This window comes from Acinonyx jubatus, chromosome C2 (genome assembly GCF_027475565.1).
Source record: "Acinonyx jubatus isolate Ajub_Pintada_27869175 chromosome C2, VMU_Ajub_asm_v1.0, whole genome shotgun sequence".
In the NCBI taxonomy this organism is placed as follows: Eukaryota; Metazoa; Chordata; class Mammalia; order Carnivora; family Felidae; genus Acinonyx; species Acinonyx jubatus.
This window is the reverse complement of record NC_069384.1, coordinates 90,554,729-90,581,359: the sequence shown is the minus strand read 5'-3', so window position 1 is coordinate 90,581,359 and position 26,631 is coordinate 90,554,729. Positions and strand designations below refer to the sequence as shown.

General features: G+C 34.5%; 1 protein-coding gene and 1 pseudogene across 4 annotated transcripts in view; one reads left to right on the top strand and one right to left on the bottom strand.

Moving 5' to 3' along the window:
* The window catches only part of NAALADL2 (N-acetylated alpha-linked acidic dipeptidase like 2), a 1,320,599-nt gene that overhangs the window by 41,086 nt on the left and 1,252,882 nt on the right, over nt 1-26,631 (top strand). The window lies entirely within an intron of this gene.
* On the bottom strand, nt 14,757-15,474 carry LOC106990081 (proto-oncogene serine/threonine-protein kinase mos-like; annotated as a pseudogene).

Here is a 26,631-nt window from a genome sequence, read left to right as displayed (position 1 = left end):
TGGATGCGGAAGACATGGCTATGTTGTAGAGGCCTGGCATGTGGAGGTCAGTTTGCTATATTTGATGAACATGAGGGGAGATTATTCAATATTTTTTAGAGTAGATGTGCCTTGATTAAAGCTGCATTTCAGGATTAGTTTTGTAGTACTGAATCACCTAGATTTATGTAAGGCAAACCAACAGGAAACTTTGGTAAATATGACAATTATCAAGTCTCGGAGTAATGATGACCTGAAATATATCTGTGAGTGTGGAATGGAAAGGGGATGGATGTCAGGTAGAAATGACATGTTGGGTGAAGAAATCAGAGAAGCTCAAGACATTTCTAATACAGGTGATTAGTTTGCTGGTAACACTAATAACCAATGAAGATTAGAAACCCTATCAACCTCTAATCTTTAGCATCCAAGTCATATACCACTTATATATTACTTTAAGTAAAGGGCTAAGCTTTTCGCTCCTGGTGCAGTTTTTTTTTTGTCTTTACCTGTATAATCAGAAGACCAAATAATTTGGAGTCAGCTTAATCTGGTTTTAAATCTAGACTTAACTGTTTTATAGCTGTGAGACTTAGATAAGATACTTAACTTCTTAAAATCTCAATTTTGTTATCTCTAATATGAATATAATAGGGTTAACCTCTTATGGGTACTCATGAGAATTAGGTGAGATAATACATGTAAAAACAACAGAGAGTGTGCCTGGGATATAGCAAGGATTCAGTAAATGCTTCCTTATTGTAGGCGTTGATGTGCTATGTCTACAAATCCATAAGCCATTCCTTACTAAGGATGCAGTGTGAAAAGCCTCTTTTTAAACAAAAAGTGGAAATTGCTTTCAATTTCTGTCTAGGGTTATCTGGGGGTAAATTCCTAGTCTATTTTTTTTTTTTTTTACAATTCCATAGCATTCCCCAAACTTTTGTCATATTTGCCTTGTATGCATAACTTGGTTTCCACCTTCATTTCTTGATTCATATCCTCCATTGGATCTAAACCCTATTCTGAATCAGGCTACTAAGGAATTGGTTTCTATATCCTGTTTAGTTCCTGTTATTCACACTCACAGATGCTCCACCTTATCCTGTGAGGCTGCTCCTCATATATCTTCAAAGTAGATCAATTACATAAAATATTTCCATAGCCAACTACTTGACTTTAGTCATTATTATGGCTTATAAACACTTGATATCATTGCCTACCTGTGTGATTTCAGCTTTTTCATCTCCTAGCCTGTTATCACTTTTGTTGCTTATATTGATGTGGATAAAGTCAGTGTTTCATTGACACACTCTGCCTGTCATCTGGATGTTAGCTAGCCATTTTTCCACTTCATTGATGGTTACTGGCTAAATCTCAGATTATTATTTTGAAAATTTTCAGGTGACCTTGTCGCTTAAATTTTGTTATTAAACTCAATTTTATAGTCCATTATTTTTTGACAAGAGTACCAAAACAGTTGAATGAAGAAAGAATTCTTTTCAACAAATAGTGCTAAGACAACTGGATATGCTCATACAGAGAATGAAGTTAGATAGCTCTACTTCACACACCATACACAAAAATTAATTTAAAATGGATCAGATGCCTAAATGTAAGAGCTAAAACTATAGAACTCTTAGAAAAAAATTATGAAGAAATCTTAATGACCTTGGTCTTTGCAGTATTTTTGAGATATGACTCCAAAAGCACAAACAACAAAAGGAAGAATAGATAAATTAGATTTATCAACATTTAAAGCTTTTGTGCTAGAAATTATATTATCATAAAGTTGAAAAAAATGATCCATATTATGGGAGAAAATGTTTTCAAATTATATATCCGATATGGGATTTATATCTAGAATATATAAGTAATTCCTACAACTCAGTACTAAAAAGACAAATAATCCAATTAAAAATGCATAAAGAATCTGAATAGATATTTTACCGAAAAGGTTATACAAGTGGTAAATAAGCATATGAAAAGCGTCATTACACATTGGGAAAATGCAGTTCAAAATCACAGTAACATACCACTTTATACCCACTAAGATGACTGTAATTAAAAAGTCAGATAAACAGAATGTGTTGGTGAGGTTGTAGAGAAATTGGAACCCTCATAGGTTGATGAGGGGAATGCAAATGGGTGCAGTGGTTTTGGAAAACAGTTTAGTAGTTCCTTAAATTATTCAGCATAGAAGTTCCATATGACCTAGAAATTCCACTGCTACCTATATTTCTAAGCAAAATGAAAACCTGTGTGCATCTACACAAAGACTTATACGTGAATGTTCATAGCAGCATTATTCATAATAGCCTAAAAGTACAAACAACCCAGTTGTTCATCAACTGATGAATGGGTAAATAAAATCTTGTGTATTGGAATATTATCTGGCAATAAAAGTGAAGTATTGATATATTCTACTACATGGATGAACCTTGAAAACATTACAGTAAGTCAAAGAAGCCAATTGCAAAAGACCATGTACTGTGTGATTCCTTTTATTGAAATGTCCAGAATTGGTAAATCTCTATAGAGACAGAAAGTAGATTATTGGTTTCTTAGTGTTGGGAGAGGAGGGAATGGGATGAAAATGAGTATGAGTTTCTTCGGGGAAGGATGAGAATGTTCTAAAATTAACTATTGTGATTGTTGTACAACTCTGTGTATTTGCTAAAATCCATTGAATCATACACTTCAAATGGTTGAATTTTATTTATGTGAATTGTATCTTGATGAGATTAAAAAAAAATCAAGAACCCTTGGTTTCAAGTTTGGAGGAAAGTGATAGTGTATAATTTTCAAAACATGGGGAGACTATAGAGGTGGGAAACTTAGATGAATTGAAAACAATTGAATGAATTGAATAAGTAAGGCGGGGGATGCAGCTTCTATCCCACAGGTGGGAAGAGCCTTTCTGTTTGGAGAATGCACCCTTAAGAACCTTTGTTTGAGTATCTCAGTGAGTGAAATAGGAGTTGGGTTTTTATTTCATGATTAGCAAAATAAGCTGGCCAGTCAATCTCTTCATACTCCTGCATATAAAATAGTGTGACCTCCAATCTTTTTTTTTTTTTTTTTTTTGGCCACCTCCAATCTTAATTAAAATTTGCAATGGGATTTGTATTCTGAAAGGAAAAGGAGAGCTATGTACTTCAAAAGTATTTTATAGGTATGTAAAGTACTTATATTTTCCAGGGCTATTGTCAGCAAGAATGAGTAAACCATTCTCTGGGAGCACTTAGCCATAAGAAGTGAATCAACCATATAAGAACATTTGAGACACTATCTTGTAAGAAATTACTTGTAGAATGGGGTATTGCTTAAATGGAAGAATTACTTTATCAATTTTGAGTGATTGGTGTACTCTTAGAAAGTACATTATGAACTTTCGATCACCGTAACACGCCTTAATATTGCTGGTGTTCTTTGTTCAACCCTGTATCATTTTTCACCATTATATCAATTACTGAATCTTATAACTGTAGACCATGATTATATAGCCATCTGCACCATGCTCTACTATGCTCTATAGTACCTTTTTGACTATACAACAGCAGCAGTCTGAGCAAAATTTGTGACTCTTAGAGGGTTAGAAGGTTCAGGTAGTCAAAGAACCCTTTTAGACTTAGCCTGTTCATTAACATAGTTATTTAAAAAAGAACCCGAACATGCATTTTATACTCTTAAATGTTTCATATATATGGCACTCTTTAAATAATTTATCATTATCATTGTCAAGTGTGGAATATTAACAGAATTGCTTTTCAATGTCAGCTCACTTGTTCTTCTCCAATATCTATATTAAGTTTAAATAAATAATGCCAATCATACATAGCTGGTATCCTCAAGAATTCATCTCAGCTGGTAATTTTACATAGATGTCCCTTCTGAAGGATTCTTTGTATCTTAAGCAAGCTTCTGAAATATTGGCATGTTTTTTTCTTCCAGCATTGATGTTGTTTCAAATTGTCCTAACATACCCTATAGTCTTTGTTGTAATAGTCCATGATTATTTCTCAAAGGGAATGTTTATATGAATCATTCTCTTCCAACACGTTTTCCTGAAACTTTTGATCATTATGCTCTGTATCAAATTTAGAAAAAGCACTTTTATCAGGAGACATGAATTCTCTTTCAAATGCATGTTTCTTTCTCCTGTGTCAAGAAAGACCATTTCATTCTTGATTCTGTTCTCATGTGGTGTATTTAAAATATGGATATGGTGATGTATACCTTTTTTAATTTACGAGTTCAGAATACGTGGACACCATTTAGTAAGTGAATAACTAGATGCTTTGAATTTTATCATAGAATCTATGAGCATCCAAGGAGATTTTCATAAATTAATAACTTAAGTCCTATAGCCTATTGTGATTAGTTCTAATTTTCTAGGACTAATTTTCAAGAAAATAAAGACTGCTGGAATATTCAACCTTAATAATTTTGGAGTCACATAAGGCACTGTTATGAGGGATACCTACCATAGGTATTTTTTTTTGTGCTGAAAGCAACATTCATGTGCATTTACAAATCCAAAAACAGTCTATCCTCAGAGAATGGATGAAATTTGTCCAAGAAGTTTGGAAGGTTCATGGTTTTCAGCTGTGCAAACATTTCCAAACTCAACTGAATTTATATTAATCTCTTCATTTAAATAAATGTTCTTGTACTATTTCTAGTCTACCTTCAACCCGCCAATTGCTGTAGCAAAATAAGACAAGATAGAATCAGAGTCTTTGGTCTTGTGGAGTTGCAGAGGGATTCAGTCCAACCACTTCCTTTTCCAGGTGAAGAATTAAAGTATGCATTATTTAAGTACTAAATACAGGGCAAATTCAATGGTTAATGGCTGAGCCAGGACTAAAATCAGTCCATTTGTTCTTTTTTTCTACTGTTCTACTGTCGAAGTTCTACTGTTGACTTTGCTGTAACAATTGAGTTTCAAAAGCATAGTTAGAAACTTTAGGGACTTTTCCTTAATATAATGCTTTAAAGGTAATAGAAAAAAACTTTTAAAAATATGGCTCATTATTTCAAAACATTTTGAAAAGACCCCAAAACATAACCATAGCACAACTTTTTTTTATGTTTGAGGAGGGATGTTATAGGCTGAATTGTGGCCCCCACAAAAAATCATGTTGAAATTCTAGCCTCCAGTACCATAGAACATGTCATTATTTGGTGATAGCATCTTTACAGAGGTGATTAGGTTAAAATGGGGTCATTAGGGTGGGCCCTAATCCAATATCACTGGCATCCTTATAAATTTGGACATAGACATGGACAGAAGGAAGACCATGTGAAGACACAAAGAGAAGATAGCCATCTGTAAGCCAAGATGAGAGGCTTTAGACAACTGTAAAGTTAAAATAATATTCTTGTGGGGTGCTTGGGTGGCTCAGTCAGTTGAGCATCCGACTTTGGCTCAGGTCATGATCTCACAGTTCGTGGGTTCGAGCCCTGCATTGGGTTCTGTGCTGCCAGCTCAGAGCCTGGAGCCTGTTTTGGATTCTGTGTCTCCCTCTCTCTCTGCCCCTCCCTCGCTCATACTCTGTCTCTCTCTGTCTCAAAAGTAAATAAACATTAAAAAAAAATTAAGATAACATTCTTGTAATTGTTTTCAACAAATGACTTTGGAAAAAAAGGCTTTTCCCACTGGGTGCGATCTGATTTAGGTCAAATATAGAGAAACTTGAAATGAGTCTTCTAGGAACCATAAAATAGGTCATATCATGACATTTCTTTGGGAATGAGAGTTTGAAGATGCTCCAGACCCATACTGCTTTTTTTTTTTTTTTTAGAGGTGGCCTGTCTTCTAGTATTCACCACAAATATGTGTGCTTAGTTTTCAACTAATGGGGGAAAGGAGTAGGGCAAATTCAAATTCCTTAAAGATCACTGTTTTTACTGAGATCAGTTATTTTTCTTGAATAAACATTCACAAGAATGCTGCAAGCCTTCGGTATTTTGAGTTTTGAAAAAGTTGATTCTAACAATTTTGCCAGTTCTCTTGTTGGTTTTATGTAGGAGAGGCTTTTGGAGGTTCTCACTCTGATTTTCACTGTTGTCACCCCATTTCATGAATTTTATCTAACATGTATTTATTATTTTTTAATACGTTTCCTGATTTTCCTTGTTATTCCTCCATTGGCCCATGGGGATGTTGGAAGTGTGCATATTTGGGGATTCTAGATATCTTTTTGGTACTGATATTTAATTGACTTTCATTTTGTTCAGGTAATATATTTTACCTCAGTATGTATATTTCATAAAATATTGTTTTAAATGTGCTGATAGAAATATGGATAAAATGCTAGATTGGAAAGCAAATAACTGACTTCCTGTGGGGGAGACAGGTAAGGTTCTTTTTGCAGCCTTTGCCTAAGCCATGAAGGAAAGATAGCATCTATGCCTCATGGAAAAAGTGTCAGAGAGTGTTTTACGGAGCGGGTACAGTATATGCTAAAAGTTAAGGGAATAAAGAAAATAGGCTGACATGGAGAACCTTGGCAAGGTCTCTAAGCAGGATGTTTAAAAGAGCCTGTAGGAGATGTTACGGGTTGCCGCACAAGAGAATAGAAAGAACACCAAGCTTTAATTACCTTTAATTTTAAGGTAAAAATCTGAGTTTACTTGAATGCAGTAGGAGGCCACTAATAGGTTTCAGGCAAGAGTAAAAAATGATTAAATTTGCTTTTTAGAAAACGAATTCTGATGCCATTGAAGGAATAACTAGAATGGGAACAATTAAAGGTAGCAAGAATTGTGAGTTCTGGCTTATGCTGATGAGGGCCTATAAGAAAGCATTGGCCATGGAAAAAGGAAGTTGTGAATTTGATAGATAAGATATATTTGGGTATCCTTATTCAGTAGATGTTTTAGGTAAGAGAAAAGTTTAGTAAACTTTTTGGACTGGGGACTAGATAAATTATATGCTTCTAATCACAGTAGTTAATAGGGAAAGAAGCAGGTTTTGCAGAGGAAAGTGCTTTATTTATATTTGAGATGGAGAATTTACTTTGTACAAGATCATATTTAGTCCAGTGGCAGCTTGCCCACATTAGCAATATGTTATTAGACCCCAAAGACCACTGTCAAACCATCTGAAAGTGAATCTAATGATGTTAATTAATTTGATGAGAGATTCTTATTAGCCAAAATATCTTACTAGAGAGATTTCATCTATATATCTATATCTAGGTCTAGATCTAGATATCAGCAACACTGAGAGAAAGTCTTGTAAATTTATCGAACTTGTAAAGCCCTGGCTTCTGTTTGTAAAATCAGAGGTATTTTGGAATAACTGAAACATTGATGAATATGTATGGAGTTGCTTAAGGAAAGCTAATTTACAAAAATAGCCTTAGTGTATTCATAAGGGAGGCAATTCTTGAGCAAGAATTCTTCCTCCTTTGGTAATGGTCAGGGTGACCATTTGTCAGATGGTTTACACATCAGTTCAATTCAGTTCAGCAAACATTTGCTGAGCATCAACTATACACAAGGCAGTATAAGTTACTGCATAGCTCTGCCCTTGAACACTTATATTCTCAAACCTTTTTGTATCCTCTAATTTCTTCCTTGAGTGTTCTGACAGACTACCTTTGGTTTCTGAGATGCCAGTACGGCATGAGCAGCTACTTGTGTCAGATATTGATTCACTTGCAAGGGCTGCCAGAACACAAATATCACACAGGTTATGTTTGGCACTTTGACAAGGAAGGGCAGTATAAATGGACTCTTGGAGAGTTTATTGAGTGATTACACAGGGTGTATTGAATATTTTTGAAAATCTCAGATTAGGGATTGCAGCTGTCTTTTTCTGCTGCAGTTAAGATTTTTAATACTTAATACTTGGTGTGTTAGCAAAAACAAATAGCTGGGACTCAAGAGATCTTGTCTCTGATTTAGTACTAGTGAGTTGTGAGTATCAGTGGAACTGTTTCCCCATCCATTAAATGAAATGATTCAACTAGATAAGTGGTTCTTCTGCATGTGTACACAGATCTTTGTATATAATTTCAAGAAGTTCATAGAATCACTGAAGTGTAACCATGACCTACTGATTTGGATACTGTTACTATGTGACCTTTTAGAGCCTTTCCAGCTCTAATATTTTCTGATTGTATGATGTTTGTGCTCTTGAACTCCAGTGATTCTTCCTTTTGGTTCAGCAGCTGCTGGCAGGAAGAGGGGGCACCTCTGGCTCTTTTAGGGTGGCTAATGAACAGTCAGCAGGCAAGCTGAATTGATTTGTTCCATAACCTCATTAGATATCCCTCAGTATTTCTCAGCTCATTCTATGTATGTACTGTCTCTACTGCCTGAAATTTTCTCATTTGATATACTATGAACATATTGGACACTCTTAAAACACTAAATATGCCAAGGAGAAAATGTAACTTCCATTAGCACTTTGGCTCCCTCAGTGTTGACGTTAGATGTTGATAATATTTGACTCATTTCTTGGCTATTTGCATGATCATAAAACTGTAAAGATTTATTTTTCCTTTGCCTAGATCATGGGATAGAGAATTCTCTCCTAATGTTAAAGGCATGTATTCATTGATGCCAGCTGATGTTATATATGTGAGAGTGTGTGTGTGTGTATATATACATACACATATGTAAATGTGTGTGTGTATGTGTGTGTGTATATATATATACATATATATACACACATATACATATATATACATATATATTTCAACACATGCATGTATTAGAAGTGGGTAAAGGAAAGGATTATTTGGCCATCTATATATGTAGACGGGATCTGTTCAATATTCAAGGTTGGAATTATTAATCTTTTAGATATCCTCAGTTAAAGCAGTGATAAATTCTGGTTTTTATCTCACCTTATTCCTATCCTTGACCTTGATGAGATTAGCTATAGTGTTGTTATTCTGATGGATACTGCAATAATAGAATATTTAAATAACATGGAACCCAAATCGTGTTAGCATACTTCCATTACTATTCTTCTTTACCTTCATAAGTTCCACAATTCTTGTGGAACTCCTCAAGGTCTATAATACTACAAGAAGTTAAGCATGAATCTATTGGTAGTAAGATTTAGACTGAATATATTCTTTAAAGAATTAATTCATCCTAAGTAATTAAAATAATAAGGCCAGCATACAGATGCATTCTCTGTCCTAGCTCCATTATATATCTGTTCCATTACTTGCACATGAATAAAAAAGTGAATTATTTATTAAAGCTATTACTAAAAACCTTTACTTTTATATTCTTATCTAGAATCTTTTCTTAACATTTTATCCATTATTTTGCCAAAATATTTTAATATTTTGGAAGTACGGGTGATATGCACACAGGTACTACCTTTCAGAATCATTCCTTCTCTTTTAAAGGAACATGTCAGTAGGTACTAAAAGGTACTAAAAGGAAGAGATTTATTTTTGTAACTGAATTATCATGTTATTTTAATGTTACTATTTACATATGGTTTAGAAGTTTCTTCCTTTGCAAAGCTTTCCCTCCCCTAGCCTGCATTGTATTTATTGTCCCCAGCCAGTTAGGTATGCCTCTTCCTTTCTCACATTATGCAATGAACACACTTCTGCATATCTTTAATATTGCACTTGCCACATCTTTTGAACATTAGCTTCAAAAATTCCTATCTTCCCCACTAGACCATGACCTTCTTGATGGTGGAAACTCATTTTTATTTACTGTATTTTATTACCTAGCACAGACTGTAACACTCAGTAAATATTTTTCTAGTGAATAAATGATAGTTTCACCCCTTGCTGATTGCTTGTGATGATTATGAAAATTAGAGGACTTTGCCTAAAATAAGTGACCATGTATTGAATATCTAACATTTTTTGGTGCTGGAGTCTTTTATATCAACAACTGAAAGATGAACCTGGCAAATGGTATCTTTGGAATGAAAATGAACATTTCAATGTACACATGTTTAATGGTTCAAGTGAAAATCAGTGAATCCTAACAGTTTAGAGGCCTTATTTCTTTTTTATGTTTTTAGAGCTTTATTTTTACCTTTATTTAGTTATGATTGACATACAATAAGGTACATATAAAGTATGCAGTTTGTGAATTCTGACATATTAACATACCAGTGAAATCATAACCACATTATATAGTGAACATAGCCATCAGGCCCAAAAGTTTCCTCAGTCCTGTTTGTAGTTCCTCCTGTTCCTGCCCCTGCCTTTATTTCCCGGGCAACCACTGATATGCTTTCTGTTATTATATATTGGTTTTCATTTTCCATAGTTTTGTGTAAATGGATCATATCGTATGTGCTGTTTTGTGTTTCCTGAAGTATAGTTTTGAGATAACACTTGTATTGTTGTGTATATTAATAGTTTATTTTCTTTGAAGAAACATTCTATTATATGAACATGATACAATTTGTTTATTTCCCTGTTGATAAACATTTAAGATCATCTAGTTTTTGGCTCTTATAAATAAAGCTACTATGGACATTCACATACAAGATTATATCTGGGCTTCTGCTTTTATTTCTCTTGGGGAAATATCTAGGAGTGGAATGCCTGGGCTATATGGTAGGTCTGTGTATAAGTTTTTAAGAAACTGCCGAACTGTTTTCCAAAGTGGTTGTATCATTTACATTCCAGTCAGCAATATATGAGATTTTCAGGTTCTCCTCAGTTTTGTTGCCACTTTCCATGGCCAGGCTTTCTAATTTTAGCCATTCTTAGAGAAGTATAATTGTATATCTTTGTGGTTTTAATGTTCATTTCTCTTATGACTAATGATGTTAAGTATCTTTTCATTTGCTTATTGTGATCCATTTATATTTCTTGATAATGTGTTTGTTTTAATCTTTGGCCAGATTTTCAATTAAGAGTTCTTTATACATTTTAGATACAAATTCTTTATCATATAGGTGTCTTGCAAATATATTTTCCTAGTCTGTGGCTTGTCTTTTCATTCTTCTTAACGGTCTTTCGAATAGAAGTTTTTGATTTTGGTGAAATCCAGTTTGTCATTTTGTTCTTTTATGGATTATGCTTTTTCAGTATTATACTAAGAAATCTTTGTGTACATCAGGCGCACAAGGTTTTCTTTTATGCATTATTCTAAATGTTTTAATTTTTTAGAATTTAAGTCTGTGATTCATTATGAGTAATTTTTATATAAGGATTAAGGCATGGATCAACTTTTTTTTCTTTTTCTTTTTTCTGTATAGTGATTTTCACTTGTTTCAGCATCAGTTGTTCAAAAGACTATTCTTTCTCCACTGAATTGCCTTTTTTGCCTTTGTAAAAAAATCAGTTGTCCATATATATATATATATATATATGCCTCTTTTTGGAATATCTATTTTGTTCCATTGATCTATTTTCTTATCTCTGTCTGAGCCACTACTACACTTTCTTGATTACTAGCTATATAATAAAATCTTTTAATCAAGTAGATAATTCTACTTGATTAAAAGCCCTACAGTTTTGTTCTTCAAAGTTGTTTTGGTTATTCTAGGCCCTTTGCATTTCTACATGAGTTTTAGAATCAGCTTTCAATTTAATACAAAAATCCAGCTAGGATTTTGTTCTGGGATATGTTGAATTGTATCAATTTGGGGAGAATTGACATCTTCACATTGTTGTTTCTTTTGACCTATGGATAAGGTATGCCTCTCTGTGTACAGATGTCTTCTTTAAATTCTCTTAGCAATATTTTACAGTTTTTATTTCACAAGTCTTGTACATTTTGTCAGTTACTTATTTTGTCCTAAATATTTCATATTTTTATATGTGTTATGGGCATTTTTTTCAAAATTTTGAATTTATGATGATTCATTACTAGCTTATAGAAATACAGTTCTTTTTATATATTATATGTTGACCATGGATCTTACTACCATGCTAAAACTCATTATTTCTAGTATTTGTTTTTTGTTGTAGATTCCACTGGATTATTTGTATAGATTATCATGTCCTATAAGATTATTTGCAAAGGCAGTTTTCTTCCTTTCCAATCTGAATGCCTTTTATTATTTTATTTTAATTAAAAAATTTTTTAAGCTTTATTTATTTTGAGAGAGAACATAACCAAGGGAGAGGCAGAGAGAGGGAGAGAGAGAATATCTTAGGCTCCGTGCTGCCAGCGTGGATCCCAATATGGGACTCGAACCCACAAGCTGTGAGATCATGACCTAAGCCAAAATCCAGAGTCAGAAGCTTAACTGACTGAACTACCCAGGCACCCTATCCTTTTATTATTTTAAACTCCCCATTCCCCTCAACTCACACATACACACCCACACCCACCCACACACACACACACACACACACACACACACACACACACACACACTTACAACTGCTCTAGCTTGAATCTCCAGAGTGATGTTGTATATAAGTGGTGACAAACATCTTTATGTTTTTCTTGATCTTAGGAAAAGAGATTAAGTGTGATGTTAAATGGAGGATTTTTGGTCAATGCCCTTTATCAGGGTGAGAAAATTCTCTGTTATTCCAGATGTGCTAAAATTTTTTAGCATGAACGGATAAGGGATTTTGTCATATAATTTTTATGCATACATTAAAATGATCTTGTTTTTCTTTTTTCAGTCTGAAATATGGTGAACTATATTAATTACTGTTTGAATGTTAAGCCAACCTTGCATTTCTGGGGTAAATGAATAAACCCCACTCGATCAGTTATATATTGTTGGTTTCCATTGGCCTAAATTTTGTTTTCAAGTTTTGCATTTTTTAAAGTGAGGCATATTGGTCTCAATTATCTTTTTCTTGCAACATAATTGTAGAAGGGTAATGATAGTTTCATAGAATGAATTGGGAACTATTCCTCCTCCTCAGTTTTCTGGACGATTTTGTTTGGTGTTGAGATTATCTCTTCCATAAATATTTAGGAAACTTTTCTGGTGAAGCTGTCTGGGTGTAGATTTTTACTTGTGGATAGGGTGTTAGCTACAGATACAATTTCTGTAAAAGGTACAGAGGTATAAATGGCTACCTGTTTCTTCTTGAGTGAGCTTTGACAGTTTGAAACCATTTTTTTTCAGTTTTATCTAAGTTGTAGAATTTATTGGCGTAAAGTTTTTCATGATATTTTCTTAATTAATAGCTATAGCATTTGGAATGATGCCATATCTCTGATTCCTGATAGTGAAAATCTGTGTCTTCTCTCTTTTTTTACCCCCCGTCTGGCTATTTTTTCTTGATTATTTCAAAGAATCAGTTTATGGCTTAATTAAATTCTTCTATTATTTTCAGTTTCATTGATTTCTATTGTATTCTTTATTCTTTCATGTCTTTTACTTAATTTAGTTTGAATTTTCTCTTCCTTTTTAAAGAAATTCTTACATTTTTAAAGATTACTCATGTAAGATGGATATTTTATGATCATGTTGAGTTTAATTAATTTTGGTTTAGTTTTATATTTTGTAAAGAATATACTGTCTCCCCTGGAACAGTGTAGAAGACTTTAATGCATGCTTAAGATCAGCATTTTCCTGGGCCACCTGGTGGCTTAGTTGGTTAAGTGTCCTACTTTGGCTCAGGTCATGATCTCGAGGTTCGTGAGTCCAAGTTCTGCATTGGGCTCTGGGCTGACAGCTCAGAGCCTGGAACCTGCTTCAGATTCTGTGTCTCCCTCCCCCACTAACACTCTGTCTCTCTCTCTCTCTCTCTCTCTCTCTCTCTCAAAAATTAATAAACTTCAAAAAAAATTAAGATCAGTGTTTTCCTCTCCATTCCTTTCCCATACCATCTTTTTTTTTTAATTAAAAAAATTTTTTTTAATGTTTATTTTTGAGAGAGAGACAGAGCATGAGCAGGGGAGGGGCAGAGAGAGAGGGAGACACAGAATCCGAAGAAGGCTCTAGGCTCTGAGCTGTCATCACAGAGTCCGACGCGGGGCTCGAACCCATGAACTCCGTGAGATCATGACCTGAGTCGGATGTTTAACCGACTGAGCCACCCAGGCGCCCCTCCCATACCATCTTGAAAGCAGCCATCTGTTGATTGAAATACACTGATTTGTAAAGTATATATGCTGTTAATGTCAAATTTATCATGCTTACAGAGCATTGAATGTATGTTTATTATTTTTTGTTATAATGTAACAGTTTTAATTGATGTAAAATTTACATTCTGGCAATTCTTTCTTTCCTTTTTTTGAGTTTTAAATTTATTTTCTAAAAATCCCTCCTGCAAATATTTTTCTTCTATATCTTCTTTAAAAATGAATAATTATGGAAAGAGCCTAAATATCTATCCACTGATGAATGAATGAATAAAGAAGATGTGGTGTATATATACAATGGAATATTACTTGGTGATCAAACGATTGAAATCTTGCCATTTGCTGCAATGTGGATGGAACTAGAATGTCTTATGCTGAGTAAAATAAGTCAGAGAAAGACAAATATCCTATGATTTCACTCATTTGTGGAACTTAAGAAAGAAAGCAGATGAACATAGCTGAAGGGAAGTAAAAATAAGATAAAAACAGAGAGGGAGGCAAATAAGAAACTCTTAAATACAGAGAACAAACTGAGGGTTGCTGGAGAAGTGTTGGATGGGGGGATGGGCTAAATTGGTGATGGGCGTAGGAAAACACTTGTTGGGATGAGCATTGGGTATTATAATGTAAGTGATGAATCACTAAATTCTACTCCTGAAACCATTATTACACTATATGTTAACTAACTTGGATTTAAATAAAGTAAAAAAAAAATGAATAGAAACAAAGCAATAGTTTATCTTAATATAGGTTTAAAATCAGCCAAATTAAGGTTTTAAAGAGTTAAAGTCAACCAGAAGTTCTGCACTTAGCAGCAGCAGATGATCTTGTCTTTTCCCAGAGATGGAGTCTGTGAAGACAGCTGCTGAGAGAAATGGATGAAGATGATAGGCCTCTATGGTGTAGAGCACATACTGATGCTCCCCTGAGTAAGGCACCTCTTTGGTGGTCATTTGCTAGAGAATGATAGAAGAATAGGTGTCAACTTTGGGTGTTATGGTCTTTCAGGAGCTCTGGGGCTTGGTGGATGTATGTGTTCTCTAGATGGTAAGAAGTCTCTGGAAACACAGCGAATCTTCCAGCTTCTTGAAACAACCAGTCACCAATTTTGCAGGCATCTTGCTCACTAATCAAAATGTTAGCAAGCCTCAGGGCCAAGTGCACAATACTTTATGAGTGACGGAAAAGCAGGCCATCAAACATCTAGGGAATCCTTATTTCCCTAGGTGTATGACAGTATATACTTTCCCAAATTTAATTGTTTTCTGGCACAGCAGTGAAGCCCCCTTTCTCTTTCTCAGGGCAGCTGATAGCACCATATATGACTTCGTGTAAAGTGACATTGCCACCAAACTCCACGATTATGGCATACAGACTATTAAAGCCCATGGGGCTGTGAGTGCTCACAGTCACAACCTGCATGATATTGTCGTGACAGAGCCCTGCTATATGTGGCTGAGCCCAGAAGGTCCACTGGGATGCCATTCAGTGTGTTTTTAAACATTTTTTTTTTGAATGTGTAGGAAGAAGAATCCCGGAAACAGAGAGAAAAACTAGGTAGAGAGAGAAGAAGAGAAACAAGGGATAATGTTACTCTAAAACCAGGAGATGGGGTGCCTGAGTGGCTCAGTCGGTTGAGCATCTGACTTTGGCTCAGGTCATGATCTCATGGTTCATGGGTTCGAGCCCTGCATCAGGCTCTGTGCTGACAGCTTGGAGCCTGATGCCTGCTTCCAATTCTGTGTCTCCCTGTCTCTCTGCCCCTCCCCTGCTCGCTCTCTCTCTCTCTCAAAAGTAAATAAACATTAAAAAAAATTTAAACCAGGAGAGCACTTGAAGAGGGGAAATTGATGAGTAGTATCAAATATTGTAGGGAGCTCAAGTAAGAGAATGGAAACCTGGCCTGTAAACTCAGAAACTTGAAAGTCATTTAAATGATCTTAGTGAGAGTAATACCAATAGTGTGGTTGAAGTAGCAGCAAACTGCAAAACGTTGAGAGATGCAAAAGGGGATATGGAGACAGGGAGTATACTTATAAGAGGGTACTTGGGAAGGGAAGAAGTAAGCATAAGTCAAAGGTAGGATTTTTATTATGCTGGGAGAAATGTGAACATATTTATATGTTGCTGAAGGAAGGATCTAGTTGAGACGAAGTTGATGATGCAGCAAAGAGAAAAGATCATTGATAGTATAAAGATCTTGAGTAACTGAGAACGAATGGGATTTAAAGTACAGATGCAGGGACCAGCCTAAGGTAGAAGTTTCTTCCTTTAGGGCATGAGGAAAAGATGGCATGATTCTAGGTAAATATATCTTTGGGAAATGGAGAGTGAGAAAGATACTTCTTGATAATACTCTGAGGAACTATTTGCTAAAGGAGAAGAGGTTTGGGATGAGATACAGTGCTGGAGAAAATAATAGACATTAGGGATAGTCACTGAGGGGAATGGAAAAGACGACCAACCAAAGGGGAGCTCAGTGGCCTGGGGAGCTCAGCTGGGGTGAGAGGCAGTGTATTTTTAGCATGGTGTCTGCATTAGTCTTCAGGAATCTGGGCACAGGAGCATAAAGGGCAAATGATAGGTCTGAGAAAGGCCTTTGTTAGCAGGGCTGGAGCAGAGGGAATGGATTTTTGATAAGAAATTTGTTGAAATGATGTGCCATAAAGTCTAGGTTGGATCATAAGGTATTTAGACAGGGACATGGCAGAGCTGGGGTGGGGTAGGGAGTGGATGATGACCTCCAAGAAAGTAGAGGTGGTCAGAGCATCAGAAACTCCAGTGAGTTTCAAGATCAAAGGTATCAGTAGCAATGGAGTAATATTTTTGGAATGATGAGGACTATAATCAGTGGGAAATTTAAGCTGTTTGAGGTGATGGTGGCCCAGGATGTGACCCTGGGAATGGGGTGACTGAAGAGGAGCACTGCTGCTGGAGTTGAAGGTCAGAGTTGAGAAGTCTCAGAAATATTTAGAGCTGTAACTTAAGAAATTAAAATTACTTTTTATATGAATTTTTCATTTATCCAGAGCCATGAGGGTTTGCTTCTTCCCACAACTCAGCAAAAGTGGCAGTGGGATTACTTTGGTGAATATCTCTTGATAGTTAACTTTGGCCTATTAGGTATTGTTTAATTAGCAATGTTGCTTTGCAGAAATGTTCATGTTTGTTCTCAGAAGGCTTGTTCTCAGTAGATGAGACAAATAAATCCCAAAATGCCACTTGGTCATGGTGTATGATTCTTTTAATGTATTGTTGAATTTGTTCTGCTAACATTTTGAAATTTTTGCATCTATGTTCATCAAGGATATTGGCCTAATTTCCTCTCTTCCCCCATCTCTTCCTCTCCCCTTCACTCCCCTCTCCTTCTTCCCCTCCCCTCTCCTCTTTTAACTTTCCTTCTTTCTTTTTTTGTGTCCTTGTCTGGTTTTGGTATCAGGATAATGCTGGCCTCATAAAATGAGTTTGGAGGCATTCCCTCCTCTTCATTGTTTTGGAGGAATTTGAGAAGGATAGGCATTAAATCTTCTTTGAATATTTGGTGGAATTCACCAGTGAAACCCTCTGGTCCTGGGCTTTTGTTTGTTGGAGCTTTTGATTATTGGTTCAGTCTCCTTACTAGAATTCAAAAATGTATTACAGCCCAACCAAGACAAAAGATATGCTATAGACTATGCTTCAGCCCAAGAACGAGGCAGATATTTGATTAGGCCTTTTTTTTAACTTTTAAAAACAGGGTGGATTTAAATAAAATATGAGTAAATTATACTTGGCTCCTTTCCCTTTGCTCATTTTTTTTTAATTCCTGTTTTTGGCAAAGAATCTCCAAAATATGTTCATACTTAGAAATTCATGCAGGATCGCTCAGTGGTGTACTCAAACAGATGTCAAAGACAGAGATAAGGAAATTTGGCTAAAGACAGACAACAGAGTATGGATGGTGTGATTATGGAGGCTGGCAAGCCCAAATCTGTAGTATGGGCCAGCAGGCTTGAAGCCCAGGAGAGCTAACGGTGCAGATACAGTCTGGAGGCAGTGTGCTGGAGAATTCCTTCTTGTTTGGGGAGGCTTATCTTTTTCCTATTCAGGTCTTAAGCTGAGTGGATGAGATCCATAGCAAAATCAGTGGCCAGAGCTTTTTTTAGAGTGACTTCTTTCAGGTCCCAATCCTTCAAGTTTCATGAGGGCAGCACGAGGACCTCTTCCTCACCCCTCTTCCCACACATGTGACACCTAGGAAGATGCGAGGTAGCATTTTGTCATGATTTGTTTGTACCATGTACCTTCAGTCTTTGAAATCGCTATTCTCACATAGTCTCCTGCCTCAGATCTTCTACAGTTTGAGTGTCCACCTCATCTATGCTGAACAATCTCAAGCATAGAGGAATCCCTAAGTCAGTGATTCTAAAGTGTAGTCCATACAGTGACGTCAGCTTCACCTGTGACTTATTTGAAAGACAAAAATCTCTTTTTTATTTTTTTAACTGCTTAAGTTTTTTTCCTGCTATCCTACCTGAAATATTTCTCTTTTCTAAAATTCTAAAAATTTCTCATTTAGTAAATGCATTATGATAAGTAATTAAAAACTGATATAGCATTTTTGATACACATTATTTGTGGTCATTAAATTATCTCAAATCTTTTTTCTTAGCTCTATTTTTCATTAGTAAATCATTTTCATGTCTATTATTAGCTATCACTATGTGTATATATATTATATTATATTATATTATATTATATTATATTATATTTATTATATTTTACTGTTTTGAATTAAAGAACCTGTTGATTGGGGAGAATAATCCTTTTTCCAACTTCACAGTAACATGTTATACTTTCTAAGTGTGTGCACATGTCTTAGGCACTCAAAATACTTGGTATAAGTAAAAATAATCTTGGTGTTTTTCATAGAAAACTTTGACAGCGCAGGAGGGGTGGGGGAGTCCATTCAAAAGCAAGGGAAAGTAAGGGAAAGTGAATGCCTAAACAGCTACGAGAGGGAAGTTTCTTGAGCTCTACTCATCTCTCTCTATGCTGTTTAATTCTGGTGTTACTTAAATTGAAGCACTCTTGTCCATTTCATAGATCTTCATTGCCCTTGGTATTTCAGAGGCAGAGTATTATGACTTTTTTTCTGTTAATACAGTCATTTTAGTATTTAACATGTCTGTGCATTATAAAGTGAGGGTTGCATCATACATATAGCTACACTCAAGAGAGAAGACTAAAGTCTAGAGAAATCTTTGGCTTTGGCTGAGATTTCCTAACTTTATTTCTATTTATTTCTATTAATGATTTCTGGCACAGTCTCATGAATAAAACAAGGCACTGGATGTTTTTCTTGGCTTTTCTTAAAAAAATATAAAGGTAAGGTAATAAGGAAATATTTAACATGCCTAGTCAGTCCAGTTTCTGAAAGTAGAAGACACAAGTTATAGGGCATGAGACAGCGTTTCCTACCCCTCAGGCGGCATGTCTCAGTACTGTAATGGTACCAAAGATGTCTGCTGTATTTCTGCATCTACAAAAGGATTTTCCAGATGCTGTAAGTAGTCCTTGATATCAGTGTTCCTTAAGAAAGTCTAACTATAACTTAACTATTTATATTTTCGTTTATATTACCTCAGTCTATGATAAAAACAAAAGTTAGAAATAGGTAATACTTATTTTTGACGATCTGGCTCAGTTTACCTTATTGATAAGAAAGGTAATTGTTCAAACTACTTTTCCTTTAAAAATGCCTTTTTGGAATTTTAGTTTAATAATTTGACTACTTAAAACAAAAAATGACCGACTGAGATTTTGCTTATTTCCCTTAATACTAGAAATGCTATTTTAAAAAGAATGCAATTTTGAACAAATAGAATTACCTTGAAGTGGTGAACATTTTATGGAATGTCTTGTAATACAAGAATAACAAAATGGATTGCTTTTAAAATTTAATAATTTTGCAAGAATAAAAATATGTCCAAGTTATGGCTAAGAATTTCCTTTTATTATTAAAATATAAAGTACTCCTATTGTAGTAGATCTTCTAATAAAATATATTCCATCCTTGTTTCTTATTACTTACTGCTAGGATGAATGATTGTATGCTATTTAGTCTTTCAGTTTTCAGTATTTTCTGTGGAAGGGTCAAATCAGCAATTTTCACAATATAAATGATGAATCTTGACATTATTTTTCAAAAGTAGGAAATTTTAAGCTACAGGTTTCTCTGTAGCTTGTGCACCAAATACTGCTACCTTAATGCATAGAAAATCTAGGCTAACTTTCTCTGTGTTACCAGCTTTTATAGAGGAACAAGCCAAACTACTCTACCTTTTGCTTGAAATGGGGCCTGCCCAGTAGGACAAGAGTAGACCTGATTCTAATCTTTGGAGCATTGTGTTTGTCTCTCTAGAGCTTTAGAGAAAGAAAGGAAGGAGCAGTCTCTTCCTTTGGTCCCTCTTCCTCCTGCTTTTCTTTTTTTCCCTTTTTTTCCACTTCAGAGGCTGGTAGAAAAAACAAATATCTTATTATTGACTATATGCTATTTGATGGACTATTTGCTATTAATTAGTATTTATAACAAAAACATTTTATTAAACATGTTTATTAAAACATGCAAAAATTAATTAAGGAACTGTATTACATTTAAAATGTATCATCTTTTTTTTACCTTTATTATTTGTATTAAAATAACTTATTTTATTTTAATTATATTTCTTAAAACTTTAGCATGTACTGTGTATCATGCAGATTAATAAAGGTGTATGTTTGATATTATCATCTTACCAATCCTCTTTTTTATTATTATTATTTAAAAAAATTTTTTTTAACGTTTATTTTTATTTTTGAGACCGAGAGAGACAGAGTATGAACGGAAGAGGGGCAGAAAGAGAGGGAGACACAGAATCAGAAGCAGGCTCCAGGCTCTGAGCCATCAGCCCAGAGCCCGACGCGGGGCTCGAACTCACGGACCGCGAGATCATGACCTGAGCTGAAGTCGGACGCTTAACCGACTGAGCCACCCAGGCGCCCTCCAGTCCTCTTTTTTAAAAATTTTAGATTGGAAACTTTACCTCTTTATCTCAATGAAATGGTTAATCTCATTTCTGTATATCATTTTGGAACTTCACTTAAAAACAAAATATTACTCTAAACTGTTGCTGTAAAAGCATTTGATCTGTTCAACGCTAAGATGCTGTAGTCACTCAATGGAAGCTCTTTGCTATGCAGCTCTTCTGTCAATTTACATATTTTGCCAGTGGTTAGACAAAAAAAAGATAGCTAGCAGTCCCATTTATATCAAAATTATATTGTGAGGTAATTATAATGTCTGTGGTGAAATAGTGTTTAACTCAGTTTTCTTAGGGGAACAAAATATTTTATTCTACAATTAGGTACAAGACCTCAAATTCATATGTTCTGGGGGACAGTAGCAGTTTAATATTTATTTATTTATTTATTTATTTATTTATTTATTTATTTATTTATTTTTGGGGGTGTGCACAAGTTGGGGAGGGGCAGAGGGAGAGGAAGACAGAGAATCTTAAGCAGGTACCATGCCCAGGGTGGAGCTGCACTCAGGGCGTGATCTCATGATGGTGAGATCATGACCTGAACTGAAATCAAGAGTCCAGTGCTTAACTGACTGAGCCACTCAGGCAGCCCTGATTTTCTTTTTAAGTAATATGGTGATGACACATAAAGATTTTCAGGAAGAAAGTAATGGTTATCCTAGTAAATAGTTGTCCCTGGTTTGGTATTCTACCTTGACACTACCCTGGGTGCAATTGGATACTAATGATCAAATCAAAATAAGGGAATTAGTGACTCAAGTAGGCATTTCTCATTTTTTTTAATGTTTAAAAAATTTTTAATTTATTTTGAGAGAGCACAAGCTGGGGAGAGGCAGAGAGAAGGAGAGACAGAATCCCAAGCAGGCTTTGCGTCATCAGTGTAGAGCCATTGCGGGCCTTGAACCCACAAACCACAAGACCATGACCTGAGCCAAGATCAAGAGTTGGACGCTCAACCGACTGTGCCACCCGGGCACCCCTACATTTCTTAGTTTTTTAAGACTGGAGGAGACTGGTCTCTAAGTCTCTATTCTAGCTACCCATTTAAATATTGTCTTCGGATTTAAGGGATATTTCCAAACTCAAATTTGTTCTCTGATTTACTATGTTCCTTATTATAGTATTCTTTATTTTTAAAATGAATATTCTGTCCTCTTTTACTTGAGGGAATGACAACTTACCTATTTAGTGCCTATCATAAGATAGCTAGTGAATAGCATGCTGAAAGGAGATTCTGGAAGAATCTGGATATAAGTGGTCATCACCAGACTACTGGCACTGCGACTGGTTTTATGGAGGTAAAGAAGGAGGAAGGATGCACCAAAAATAGATGCCACCTATCTAAAATTAGCTCCTAGTTCATTAATAGTAGTACAAGTTTATTTCCAATCTGTGTCACTGGACATCTCTGTATAAAGAAGTGTTTTCTATTTTCATAGACATTTTCTTTAATCCCAGCAAATAAACTCTTGAAAGCATGGAGTTGTCAAAGAAGAATCAGCCTAAACCATCTCCACTAAGGAAATGTTTCCAAGTATATAAATTGGTCATAACATCAACTGTGTATACAGAGCGCAGCACTTTAAAAAATTTTTAAATATGGTGTAGGTCAGTACTGTTATCTTAATCTGATTATGTATCTTCAACTGATAAGTTGTCTCCAATAGAAATCCATTTTGTAGCCATATAATATTATGGAGTGAGGGGGGAAATCCCTTTGTAAAAATTCTCCACTACTATCTCCATAATCTCTACTTCACTGAGTTTCATCCAAGTGCGAAAATGAAAAATTATAACCTGCCAAGCATCAGTGGCAGAGTGAAATGAAAAAATTGCGAGTTAATAACAGTGATGCCTCAAAAAAATTTCCTGGCCAATTTAACATTGCTTCATCCAAGGTCACTTCCCAGAGCTGATTATTTTTAGTAATTTGCAGATGAGACCATTCTACCTTGGTCATGGTTAGTGAAGATCAAGAAAATGCCAGAGAAGGTTTAAGACTCAAGGTTATCTATCTTTCTCAAATAAGATGCAAACCACAGTTCCACTTTATTTTCTTAAGACCTAGCAGAAAATAATTTTCAAAGAAAAGAAACTTAAAGCCAGTAAGATCTTTTATTGGATATATAAAGCCACAAAATGAAACACTAGGGATAAGGGTAGCAGAAAGACTATTTAGTAGATCCTTAGGTAGCATTTCATGTGGGAAAGAAATCCTCAAGATATTTTTCTAAAATTTTTAGTCTGACACTTAAAAAAAAAAACAGTAAAACTTGCTGTAGATTGTACTTGGTGTAAACATTGATTATGATGACTATCTACACCTTGTTTTTAAGCTTTTAGAAAATGTCCGGATTTACTTTTTCTTGTCCAATTTAAAATTTGAAATTACATTGTAAATAATCCTTTAAAGGGTCTTATTTTTACACATAAATAATTCAGATAATATAGACAAATATAAAAAAAAAGCTTTCCTTTAATTTTGCTAATCACAGCTAACTTGTATTGATCTTTTAGTATAACTTTCCATACCTGTGTATCTCTGTGTGTATGTGTATGTATATGTAGGTAAAAAGAGAGACAGATAAGTAGAAAGATAGTTTTTTTTAAATGAGTCTTCATGCAAAGTATATTCATATTTTATCTAACCCCTTGCCATGGATACATATTTTTTTAATTTTATTTTTTAGAGAGAGAGAGAGAATGAGAGAGAGAGTATGAGTGGGGGAGGGGCAGAGGGAGAGGGAGACACAGAATCTGAAGCAGGCTCCAGGCTCTGAGCTGTCAGCACAGACCTGGATGTGGGGCTTGAACCCACGAATCGCCAGATCATGTCCTGAGCTAAAGTCTGACACTTAACAGATTGAGACACCCAGGTACCCGCCATGGATATTTTTCTATGTCAATAATTATTGATTACATTCTCATTTTCAGTGGCTTCAGACTGTGTTTGTAGCATCTGATATTTATGAACATTTAGGATGGTTTTCCACCATATAAACAGTTCTGAGCTAAACACAAGTCTTTATATATCAGATTATAAAGTAAATTTTAAAACTTTTAAAAATGATGAAGATTTAGACATTTGATACTTACTGCAAAATGCTCTCCAGAAAGATGTAAACATGTATTTCCACTAGCACTGCATTCTTACAAGGGTATTCTTTATTTAGGCAGGTGAACTTTGATATTTCAACATTGGATTTGTTCATTAGTCATATATTTTCAAATATTTAGTAGCCATTGCACTGTCTTTTGTGAATTTCTTGTTCATGTCTTGCTTTTTCCCCCTATTAGTATAATCTTCTTTTTCTTATTGCCATTTAATACCAACTCTATATTTTTAAAGGATATTAGTCTTTTGTCTCACCAGTTAAATTTTTTTTTCTATATTGTCAATTCTAATTTCATTTGTATTTCCCCCAATAGTTGTTAATCTTTTCCTTATAGTTTCTGGCCATGGAGCCATGCTTACAAAAGCTTGTCCTACATGAAGTTATATGACTAATTATTTAACATTTTCCTCTGTTACTTTTTTATGTTTAATGTTTAATCTGTAAAGAATTTATTCTGAGGTATGATTTAAGACAAGAGTCTAGCTTATTTTATTTCTAAATGGCTAGGTTAGTGACACACTACCACTTGATCACTAGTGCAGCCTTCCTCATTGATTTGGAATGCCTCAGTTATCATGATAGATGTTTTTCAACTGTGGTCTGAGGAGCTTCAGGCATTCCATGATGTGCTCTCAGGGAATGTCGTTTACAATCTGGAAACTAAGTAACTGGTTTTCTCTTCTTAACCTTCTTTAGATCTTCATTGAAATATCTGTGAATTTTTTCTGACTAATTTTTTCCATATTTTAATGCAGTTTCTGCATTTTTTATTGAGGCATAATTGACATATAATATTATATTAATTTCAGATGTACAATATAATTTCATTTGTAAATATTGCAAAATCAGCACAATAAGTCTAGTTAACATCTATTACCATATGTAGTTACAAATGTGAAGTTTCTTCTTCATTTTTGAAAATCAGCTTTATTGAAGTACAATAAGTATACATATTGTATGATATATACATTCAGTAAAGTTGTATACCCCACAAGTACATTCAGGATAGAGAAAGTTTCCATCACCTGAACAAACCTCCATTGTGCCATTGCAGTTGATCCTTTTTCTCTACTGCTAGCCTCTGGCAACTATTGATCTGCTTTCTACCTATAGCTTAGATTTTTCTAAGAGTTCATATTAATTAAACAATACAGCAAGTAGTCTTTTATGTCTGGATTTTTTTCACTCAACATAATACTTCTGTGATTCATCCATGTTATTTGTGCTCAAGTAGTTTATTCCTTTTTTAATCATGAGTAGTATTCAGTTACATAGATATACCACAATGGGTTTATCCACTTATATATGGATATCTGGGTATCATAGGTATAGCTGATTTTTGGCTATCATGTATGTAGTTACTATGAACAGTCTTATACAGGTCTGTGTATGGACATATGTTTTATTTCTCTAGAGTAAATACCTAAGAGTGGGATTACTGGGTTGAATGATAAGTGTGTATGTAATTTTACAAGAAACTTTGTTAAGAAACTGCCAATGATTTTCTTAGGTGCCTGTACCATTTTGCATTTGCACCAGCAATATATGAGAATTGTAATTGTTTTACATGCTTCCCAGCACTTAGTAAGATCAGTGTTTTTATTTTGCCTTTCTACTGGGTGAATGGTTGTATCTCACTCATTGTGGTTTTAATTTGCATTTCCTTAATGGCTAATGTTCTTTGCATTTCCATGGAAATTATAGAAGAGTTACTTCTCCAAAAACCCTGCTCAAATTTTAATTTTGATTTTGTTGAATAAATTTGGGGACAGTTGACATTGAACAATATTGAGTCATTCAGTTTATGAACAAGTTTTGTATTTTTGTTAATTTGAATATTTAACTTATTTCAATGAAGTTTTACAAGTTAGACAAAATTAAAAAAAATCATCCCTAGGTATTTCATAATTTGATGTTATGTTATTTGAACATATTAAAATTAAAATTTCTACTTTTATATTAAAATTTTTTATTAACATTAAATTTCTTGTTAAAATTTAAATTTCTAATATTTATATCTAGTATATTTTGTACAGTTGGTTTCTGTACATTTGAGTTTATTCTGTGTATTTGGTAAGTCATTTTTTAGTTATAATAGCTTTGCATATATTTCCTCGGAATTTTCTGCATGAACAATTTTTTTCTGAAAAAAGTTTTTCTTCTTTTTTTTCAAATTGGATGCCTGTATTTCTTCTTTTTGCTTTATTTTACTAGCCTAGATATTCAGTACAATATGATATATATATGGTAAATGCCAACATTACTTTTTGTTCTTGATCTTAAAGGGAAAACATTTAGTGTTTTTAGTATTTCACCATATAAGAATGATGTTAACTGTGGGATTTTCAGAGATGCCATATTAGTCTGCTTGGGTTGCCATAATAAAATACCACAGGCTGGGTGGCTTAAACAGCAGAAATGTATTTTGTCGTAGTTCTGGAGGACAGGAGTCCAAAATCAGA